This window comes from Giraffa tippelskirchi, chromosome 9 (genome assembly GCF_054371585.1).
Source record: "Giraffa tippelskirchi isolate mGirTip1 chromosome 9, T2T-mGirTip1v1.2.pri, whole genome shotgun sequence".
Lineage (NCBI taxonomy): Eukaryota > Metazoa > Chordata > Mammalia > Artiodactyla > Giraffidae > Giraffa > Giraffa tippelskirchi.
In genome coordinates this window covers 157,539,288-157,550,177 of record NC_137283.1, presented here as the reverse complement: position 1 = coordinate 157,550,177, position 10,890 = coordinate 157,539,288, and the positions used below count along the sequence as shown (strand labels likewise).

The following is a 10,890-nucleotide window of genomic DNA, read 5'->3' as shown; positions in this document are numbered from 1 at the left end:
AATGTGCTAGTCATTTACCATCGAGTAAAAGGACTGATGATAACTGCCCAGAATTAAAAGGGTGAAGTAACTGGCTTAAATTGACCTCCAGTGATTGTTGGTACCATTCACGTGACAGTGCTTACCTCTTCTCCACAAAGCTTCAGCTGTCTGCATACACCAGAGAAATAGCTCTGTTCCCCAAAGCCAAGCACGTGCATCTTTCTGTGTCTCGCAAAAGAGAAAACCTTCACCATCTGAACATAAGAGGACAGCCAAGGAGACTGGAGCCATTTCTATGACCACTAATCAGCGGAGACCACCACCATTTGCAAATCAGACATCAAAGAAAGGGAAGGCAATGGGGTATCCCAGGCTCTCAGAATTAAGAACAATACACTATTTCTGAACCATGGGTCACTCCTGAGGCTTCTCTACTTATTTACAATAAGTTTATTACATTAAATTCATAGTAAGCCGATGCCAAAGCACCTCATAAACATTACTGTTTCTATGCATACCTCTGTAAAGAAAAGCATTTTTAGCCTAGGAGGAACCTACAATGGAGGGTACTTAAGGTTTCTCTATCCCATTGCTTGCACATCAATACATATAAGATACAAGTCCTATTCACTTTGTGTATGCATGCTAAGTCACTTCAGTTGTGTCCAACTCTTCACGACCCTATGGGCTGTAGCCCACTAGGCTCCTCTGTCCATGATATTCTCCAGGCAAGAATACTGGAGTGGGTTGCCATTTCCTCCTCCAGGGGATCTTCCCGGTCCAGGGATCGAACTTGCGTCTCTTACATCTCCTGCATTGGCTGGCGGGTTCTTTACCACTAGTGCCACCTGGGAAGCCCCTTATTTACTATACTGTATCACAAAATTTTTCAAAACAACATTAATCAGTTGATCAAAAACCTAAAGAATTCTATTCCATACAGCACTGTAATCACGCAGCTTGTTAATCGTCCAGAAAAGGTTCAGTACTGATGAGTTAAAATTAAAGGTTGACATAATTAGATAAAATTGAATTATGGCGATAATTTGTGGACTTCATACATCAGCACTTTGCCCTCCACTTATAACAGAGATCTGGGCTGTCATGGCTGTAAGAATGGTGAGGAGGAGGGAGATACAAAATCAAACACAACCAGGGTGCTATAAACTCAAAAAGTTTGGGAGCTGATGCTCGAGTAAGCCACAATGGATAGATTCTGGGCAGCGCCCCAATCCAACACAACTTAATTTATTCCCAAATCCCTCAGAATCACCGTTGGGTGAGGAGACAAAGCAATGTGTGTGCCACTTACATACTCACTCCATCAAAGTATTAAAAATTATTACTACTGGAATAAACTGTGAGCTATTTTTTACTAAGAGTTGCTGTGTTTTAGTCAACATTTCAAATATTACAGAATTTATTTCATCATTCAGATATCAGAAAACTCTAAAAAGTTAACTTCCTACACAGGCAGCACAGACTGGCTTTCTCATTTCATGGGCCATGGGTTTCTCATTTCTCATTGCCATCTTTATGGCAAGCACAAAAATGAAAAGGATTCAAAGTATTGGTAGGCACTGGAAAACGTGACCCAAGTTAAGCCACCCACCTACCCGTTCCATGATCTAACCTCCTTAAACTCCTTTCTCTCAGGTAAGTTAATTCCAGGTATGACTTTAAGGCATTCTTATATATGACAGATGTTAATACACAAATTTTCTGATATTTTAACACTTACATACAGTAACTGAAATGTCAGCTCTGGGTGTGCAGGCTTTTCATCCACAGCATTAGCCTAACTTCTTATCATGCATGTTCTGATATTCTAACCATTGGAGCTGAATTTGCCAATCAGCTAAAAGGCTGTCTGAAGCTTAAGAAACTGATTTATGGGTGAGGATGATCCTGTATATTCTTAGCATATGGTACCATCACTACCGATCAACTTTTCAGGAATATTAAAACTGTTTCAGTACTACCCAGCATGTCCTCATGGAGAGGACCTCACGGAGGGCCTCTGACAACACTATTTTGTCACAGCTGTCACTGACAGTGCCATGTGTTTCCCCAGGACAGTATCATATACTCTTAAAAGCCAAAGATGAAAGAAAGCTAAGTACGGGGACAACAACACAGTACTCAAAGTGTGTTCTACATAAGACTCTTGATTTCTCTTGCCAGAGGCTAAAAATTAACACACACACATCATGTGTAACTTCCTTGGAAGTCTAAACTAATCTTCCCTTTATTGTTTGCAAGAAACTGGTCAAAGAAACATTCAATTTGGATGAAAAAATTCTGAACCCAGTGACATCTGTCTCTATCTAAGTAGAATTTGAAAACACTGAGCAACACTTTTAGAAGGCAGATACCAAAGAGCCTGCAGAATTGAGTCCTAACTAGTAAAAAAGCTTGGGATCAACAGCTGAGACTTAAATGGAAAGGTTGAGGCTGTCATAAAAATTATTTCTGAAAAAGGCCAACTTCTTAGTCTTAATCAGACATGAACAGATCTCATACAACAAAACCTTTAACCCAGGAGCTCTACCATGCCCATTCCAAACAGAGAGGAAATGTCCAAGTATTAAGACTACCAAAAAAGAAACAGCATAAATAACTGTAACAACATAATAACTTCTATTATGCATTTCCAAATCCTTTCACATCCATTAAGGTCTAAATTAAGTCTTTAATTTTTAAAAAGTGAGAACTTGTGAATCTTAAACTGTAGTGTGTGTTATCTTTCTCAAAGCTCTTTCCATGTTGACTCTAATCGTGATTTTGATTAAAAATAGTAACAGTGAGAAAGATGTTCAAGTAAGGCTATATTATCTGCACAGACCTTTGCACACCTACAGAATAATTTTCTACAATCTACAACCTACTATTCCATTACTATTGGAGGTTTTCCATAAACACTACTTTTCCATTCTATTCTAAAAATACTCTTTCTCTGAAAGGTGGGTATCCTTGTCACCACACAAATGCAAAGACTTCTATTTCTGCTTACTGACATCAGAGAAATATACCTGATTTTTAATTAACCACATTTAAAGGGAAAACAGCATAATTTTTTAAATCCATGAATAATTGAAAATTTTAATTTTGACCCATTATTTTCTATGAAAGACAAATCAAGTAGAGTTGATCCACTTGTATAGGTTCTAACATGACAAAAACAATATCTAAAAGGGAAAGAAAGACCAAGTTTATCAGAGTTTGTAGTCTTTATGGAGATGTAGTAATTAATCCAATGTTTCTGAGCAAAGAATGTATTTAATTTTACCTGAATGTGTGGTGGTGGTTTAGTGACTAAGTCGTGTCAGATTCTTATAGCCCCATGGACTGTAGGCTGCCAGGCTTCTCTGTCCATAGGATTTCCCAGGCAAGAATACTGGAGTGAGTTGCCATTTCCTTCTGTAGGGTATCAAACTTGAGTCTCTTGTGTCTCCTGCACTGGCAGGTTCCTTACCACTAGCAACAGCTGGGAAGCCCCATTTGAATGTGTAGCAGGTGTCTATCTCCTTGTCTTCCTGGAATCATCCCTTTCTTTAGTAAAAAAGCACCCCAACTTAACTTTTGATTCAGTTCAAGTCTCTCAGTCCTGTCCAATTCTTTGCAACCCCATGGACTGTGGCACACCAGACTTTCCTGTCCATCACCAACTCCTGCAGTTTGCCCAGACTCATGTCCATCGAGTCGGTGATGCCATCCAATCATCTCATCCTCTGTCATCCCCTTTTCCTCCCATCTTCAATCTTTCCCAGCATCAGGGTCTTTACCAATGACTCAGTTCTTCGCATCAGGTGGCCAAAATATTGGAGTTTCAGCTTCAGCATCAGTCCTTCCAATGAATATTCAGGACTTATTTCCTTTAGGATTGACCAGTTTGATCTCCTTGCAGTCCAAGGGACTCTCAAAAGTCTACTCCAACACCACAGTGCAAAAGCATCAATTCTTCGGCGCTCAGCTTTCTTTATAGTCCAACTCTCACATCCATACATGACTACTGGAAAAACCATAGCTTTATCTATATAGACTTTTGTGGGCAAAGTGATGTCTCTGCTTTTTAATATGCTGTCTAGGTTTGTCATAGCTTTTCTTCCCGGGAGCAAGCGTCTTTTAATTTCATGGCTGCAGTCACCATCTGCAGTGATTTTGGAGCCCAAGAAAATAAAGTCTGTCACTGCTTCCATTGTTTCCCCATCTATTTGCAATGAAGTGATGGGACCAGATGGCATGATCTTAGTTTTTTAAATGTTAAGAGTTTTAAACCAGCTTTTTCACTCTCCTCTTTCACTTTCATCAAGAAGCTTTCCTACCTTGTGATTCCTGGACTCTAAAAACAAGTTCCATCTTTGTGGTGCTGTCAACTTCGAGCAACTGACAAATTACCTAAAAAGGCCAATCATATTCTCTCTCCAGGGAAATGAAACCTTATGACACGAGAATGAAATCAGTGGGTGCTGTCTTTGAGACCACCCGAAACAGATGGCTCACTAAGCGGTCCCTGGAACCTAGATTCTCGTAGGTATGATTCTTGGCCTCCAAAGCCTAGTTGTCCAGCATTTTCTATGCCTACTGTTCTGTAACCTCTCTTTTTCACTCAATAATTTATAATGGGCATCTTTCCAGACTGGTTAATACAGACTTATTATTTTCAATGGCTGCATGCAAAGTACTCTAATCAGTTCTTTACTCAGAGTATTTACTAAATAACTGCACACAGTAAATAGTTCTTACTATATACATATCTTTGTTAACTTTTCGTATTATTTTTCAGGATAAATTCCCAAATATGGAATTGCTGAGTTAAATGCGAATCTTACATTCTGATACATAACAGCTGCTACTGTGGGCTTCCCCTGTGGCTCAGATGGTAAAGAATCTGCCTGCAATGCAGGGGACCCAGGTTCAATCCCTGGGTCAGGAAGATCCCCTGGGGAAGTGCATGGCTACCCATTCTAGTATTCCTGCCTGGAGAATTCCATGGACAGAGGAGCCTGGCAGGCTACAGTCCATGGGATCACAAAGAGTTGGACATGACTGAGTGACTAACACTCTACACTCTAAGTAGCTATTTAGAATGAGTGCATCAGTTTATAAATCTACTTATAAATCTGACCAAGAGTACACAATTCCTTCATCTTCACCAGCACTGAGAATTACTATCATCCTTATTCCCATTTCAAACTGGGAAATGCCCAAATATTAAGACTAACTACCAAGAGGAGGCATACCAGAAGTAATCATAATAATATAATACCTTATATTAAGCTTTACCAAATTGTTTCACATCCATTAAGGTCTAAATTGAGTCTAAATTATACTGCTGATATAATCATTGAAAAATGGTGTTTTAGTTGGCTCAGACTGCCATTAAAAAATACCATAGTCTGGGGTGGCTTAAACAACAGAAACTTATTTCTCATAATTCTGGAGGCTGAAAACTCTAAGATTAAGACACCAAGGTAGATTTCATTTGAGACTCTTCTCTTGGCTTCTAAGTGGCTGCCATCTGGCTATAGGCTCAAATGACCCCTTCTTTGCACATGTTGGGGGCGGGGAAGGAAGTGTTGCAGAAAGGGTTAGTGAGGTCTCTGGCTGTCTGTCTCTTCTTATAAGGGTACTAATGCCATCATGAGGGCTCCATCCTAACCCTAATTACCTCCCAAAGGCCCCATGTCCAAATACCAGCACACTAGGGGACAGGGTTTCAACATAAGAATGTGAGGAAGAAACATTTGGTTTATTACAAATGGTATCTTATTTTTGCTTTTTTTTTGGCTGCAGTGCATGGAATATGGGATCTTAGTTCCCCATCCAAAGATCGAGCCTGTGCCCCCTGTATTGGGAGTGCCAGGAAAGTCCCTTATTTTTGCTTTTAATTTCATTTCTTTAATTACTAGTAAAATTGAACATTTTAATATATTTATTGGTCATTTACTTTCCCTTCCCTTGGAACAGGAAGAGTACAGATGAGCCTGGAACATTTCGTCACACCAGAAACCAAGAAAGCTACTACAGGCCACTGGAGGTGTGTCATAAGGACTCAGAGCCAACCTGAATACATCTATCTGACTAGATACACGGCAATTTGAGCCTCAAAAGGACAGTAATTGAAATGAACTCAAACACATCATATACGCTAAGACAGAGAAGTTCATAAAGATCCTCAGAAAAAAAAAGAAAAGAACCCTCCTCCATCCCCACTAGAGAATGTTAGGGAACCAATGCATGATTTTCAAAAGTGGTATGCTAAGGCGCTTCAGTCATGTCCAACTCTTTGCGACCCCATGGACTGTAGCCTGCCAGGCTCCTCTGTCCATAGGATTTTCCAGGCAAGAATACTGAAGTGGGTTGTCATGCTCTCCTCCAGGGGATCTTCTTGACCCAGGGATGGAGCCCACATCTCTTATGTCTTCTGCATTGGCAGGCAGGTTCTTTACCACTAGCGCCACCTGAGAAGCCCTAGAAAGTGGTAAACAAAGGGATATAAACCTTCCTAAGCAATCTATAGGGCTTCCCTCATGGCTCAGTCGGTAAAGAATCTGTCTACAATGCAGGTTGAGACTAGGGTTCAATTCCTAGGTCAGGAAGATCCTTTGAAGGAGGAAATGGCAACCCACTCCAGTATTCTTGCCTGGAGAATACCATGGACAGAGGAGCTTGGCGGGCTACAGTCCATGGGGTCTCAAGAGTTGGACATGACTTAGTAACTAAAGCACTACCACCACCACACAATCTATACCTCAGGACGAGTCTTTCATGTTCTTCAATATACATCGTCACTATAATATTAGGTGGGAAACAAAAACATCATCTGCACCAGCTGCAAATTTCAGAAAGATACACCATTTGTCACTATGCACGTGGAAGGGAAATTACAGGACTCACCAAGGATATAATGTACATCTTAGCTTTATCCCCCATTGTTCCTATATTTTTAAAGGTACTGAGCACTAGAAAAACAACTAATCTGATTTTGTTTTAATTAAACAAAATTATCTCACTATAATTTTCAGTGAGAACTCTTGATCATCATGAAAGCACCTCGGGTGCTAATGTTCAGTGTGTTAAAATTTAGAATGTTTATAAACAGAATGTAATATATATATACAACGGAATATTATTCAGCCTTTAAAAGGAAGTAGTGGATGAACCCTGAGAACATGCAAAGTGAAATAAGCCAGTCACAAAGGGACAATTACTGGATGATCCCACTTATATGAAGGTCCTAAAGTAGTCAAATACTTAGAGAAAGAAAGTAGAAGGGTGGTGGTCAGGAGTAGGGGAAGGAGGACAGAATAGGATGGGAAGTTAATGGATACAAGTTTCAGTTCAGGAGGATGAACAAGTTCTGGAGATGCTGGTGGTGATGGCTGCACAACAAGGTGAATGTACTTAATGTCACTGATCTGTACATTTAAAAATGCTTAACACAGTAAATTTTATATTATGCATATTTCATCACAAAAAACTTAGAATGTTTAATATGTTTACAAGTTTAGTTGACTAAATTAACATTATCCCAGCCAAATTAAAAGACATTTGACATTTGAATTATATATTCCCTGCAGTCTCACTAAGGGCAAATGTACAATTTAGGGAAAGCTTTTGGTAATACTGAAAATATTTCCCAGGGTCCTAACTAGGAACCAATGAAATAACTAAATCAAGACATTTCATAACAGAAGTTTTACTCAGTTTTTTAACGCATGTGATGAACCACATGCATAGTTGGGTCACTCAATCTACAGTTTTTCTCCATCTACAGAAGAGAACAGGAAAGAGTCTATAATTGATATTGTAAATGCAGTGAAACAGATGAAGAACAATGTCCAAGCCTAGCCCTGTGCACGGTAGGCACGCGAAAAACCTTCTAGAAATTCGGATATTTGGTGAACCTTCAGCAAGATCAAAAGACCACCTGGGCTTCTCATTCAGTCCTCGAGACCATCACAGTGAGAGCGCTGAAATGCATCCTGAAAGAAGGCTGCTGTGTTGTCATTGTTCTTTCCTTACCGGGGAATCTCAGCATCAATGTTGAGTGGTTCAGTGTAAAACAGGTTTCATGAACCACGTATCCTTTCAAGGATTAAAAAAAAACTTTTTTCCAGAGTTTTGGTGGTGTTGCTCATTAAGTCATCTCTGACTCTTTGCCACCACATGGACTGCAGCACGCCAGGCTCCCCTGCCCTTCACTATCTCCTGGAGTTTGCTCATGTCCACTGAGTCAGTGATGCTATCTAGCCATCTCATCCAATGCCATCCCCTTATCCTTTTGCTTTCAATCTTTCCCAGCACTGGGGTCTTTTCTAATGAGTCAGTTCTTGGCACCAGGTGGCCGAAGTATGGAGTTGTGGTGGGGAAAACATAAATAATCAAACTGCCACTTGCACAGCTCCATATGAAAACTAGGAAGTTCAATATGATACATATTTTCTAAATGAAGTCAGTTTTAAAATAAACAGTAGTAAATTCATTACTATTTCTCAGTCACAGGAAGTAACTGGCTCTCTACTCTTCTCCCAGGTCATAAAGCTCCACTGTGGTTAAAAAAAAAAAAAAAAGTCCCCCTATATATCTCCCTATATCCCTAACTCAGCATTACATACTTCTAACTCTAGAGGACAACACCTCCCCCATCCCATGGAAACACTGCTACTTTCACAGCCCTTACTAAAATAGAGCACTTAAAATTCTCCAAGGAAATTCACATCCTCTAGCCACTCTCACACAAATTAAGTACTATGCCATAACTGAGGAACTAAACACTAGATTTTGCTATACAAATTTATTCATATACTCATGTGCACAACAGTAAACTATCAAGTTTTTATTCATATATATCAAGTATTTATATTCATATATATCAAGTATTTATTCATATACTCATGTGCACAACAGTAAACTATCAAGAAATAAGAAGGCACGGCTGAGATCCCCTCAACACAAGCAGTGGCTATCACTGGACAATGTTCAGATCAGCTTCCAAACCACCCGGCCAGATCGCCAGTTCAGGAGGCCGCCTGCTGTTTGCAGCGGCTAGGTACAAGGTGTCCTGTCACTTGACATCCACTCCAACCCCAAACCCCAGCAAACCGAGCTGCGAGCTGCGGGGCTCCAGAGGTGAGCATCTTCCAGGGCCACAGCGCCACTCCCAGTGGCCCTGCCTGCAAGAACTCGACTCCAAGGAATGGATACCTGAGACACAAAGCAAGGGACCCCCAGGTGAATTTTCACATTCTGCAAAACCTCAGTAACAAATTATTTTCCCTGCTTTTTTTAAAGAACCTGCCCGACTAGGTATCCTTAAGGTGCTGCTGCATTATTGCAAAATACAAAGAGGAGGAGAGCCCTCAAGGGGGAGAAACCCAGGCCAGAGCTCCCTGTAAGGGGAGTTGACTGTCCACAAGGAGAAGTGTTCCAAGACTTTCTGATCACCATGGCCCTTTAGCAGGTAAGTCACATCCGCCCCCAACAGGGCTGTGTCACCCTTATTTCCACCCACAAGGCGAGAAAAACCTCACCTTTCCAACCTTGAAGTGGTGTGACGAGGAAAAGCAAAACACCTCTCCCTACTACTGGCCCAGACGGGTCAAACTTCAGAGGCGGCATCGTGCACTTTGTTTTTAAGCGCAGACTAGAGGGGAAGAAGGGTTGGCGTTCGGAGCGGAATCCCCGTGATTTGCCAGAGGAAACGGCACCGACCAGACAGCACACGCGCCAGCCTTTCCATGCAGCTGCCACGACAGGTGACCGGGCCGCTTTGCAGACTCCCCCGCTCGCTCGGGGGGCTCCACGGAGGTGAGAGCCGGGGGTGAAAGGTGGGCAAGAGGCCGGGAGGGAAATCCACTCAGTCCAGATGCCGAGGAGGAAGAGGGGCAGCACCGTGTCCCCGGGGGAAACCGTTTTAAGGGGTTTTCTGTCTCCACAATTAAGGGGGAAAAAAAAAATGGCTCCACGCCAAACGCCTCCTGATTTACACACACACACACCACACACGTTCACGCGCGCGCGCGCACCCAGCTCCTCCATCGCCCCATTTTTCTGAGACAACTGAAAACAAAAGGCTCAAACCGTTAAACAGCAGCCAGCGCCGCCAGGAGCCCGGGTGTCGGCCACCGTCTCCCCACCGCGCCCTCCGGAGAGCCCACGGAGGGGCCCGCCCGCCGCGCCCCGGCCCTCCCGCCCGAGGCGCCCCGGCAGAGGGGCCTGGCCGGGGGCCCCGAGCGCCCGCCCCGGCTCCCGAGGGCGCTCCGGCGGGCGCTCGGGGCCCGCCGCCGCCGCCTCCTCCTCCTTCCCGCGAGGGCGGCAGCGCCCCGGGCCGGGACGGCGGTGACAACAGCCCCGCGCCCGCCTCACCTCCGGGCGCCGGTGGCGGCGGCCCCGCGCTCCTCCGCGCCTCTCCGCCTCCAGCAGCCCCGCGCCGCCGCCGCCGCCGCCGCCGCCGCCGCCGCCGCCGCCGCCGCCAGCCGCCTCCCCTCAGCGTCTCCGAGTCTCCGCCTCCCTCAGCAGCCGCCGCCGCCGTTGCCGCCGCCGCCGCTGGGCCCGGCTCCGCGCCACGTGACCGCGCCACGTGACCCGGCGCGGCTGGCAGGCGCCGCCCCCCGGCCGGCCTCGCGCCCTCGCGCGGGGCGCCCCGCTCCCGACCCCCGCGCCAGGGACCCGCGTCCCGACCGTTAACGCCCGCCGGCTCCCGGCTGAGGGGCGCCGCCGGCCTCGCCATCCTGGCCTCGCGCTCCTCGGCCGCTTGCCGTCAACGCGTGGAGCCCCCGCAGGCTCGCCGGCCCCCGCCCCTCACACTCGCGGGCGCTCCCTCAGCTCACACACGCACCCCCGAACACCCACCGGCGCGCTTACTCAAGCCCCACGCACGTGTCACACGCGCACATCCCGCAG

At 44.5% G+C, this 10,890-nt stretch overlaps 1 protein-coding gene across 1 annotated transcript in view; it reads right to left on the bottom strand.

Moving 5' to 3' along the window:
* Positions 1-10,541, bottom strand: part of TULP4 (TUB like protein 4) — a 196,324-nt gene extending 185,783 nt beyond the window's left edge. The window contains exon 1 of the mRNA XM_081530138.1: positions 10,354-10,541. The gene's annotated coding sequence lies outside the window, so the exon portion shown is untranslated. The remainder of the gene's footprint in view (positions 1-10,353) is intronic.
* Between the last annotated feature and the right edge of the window lie 349 nt (positions 10,542-10,890).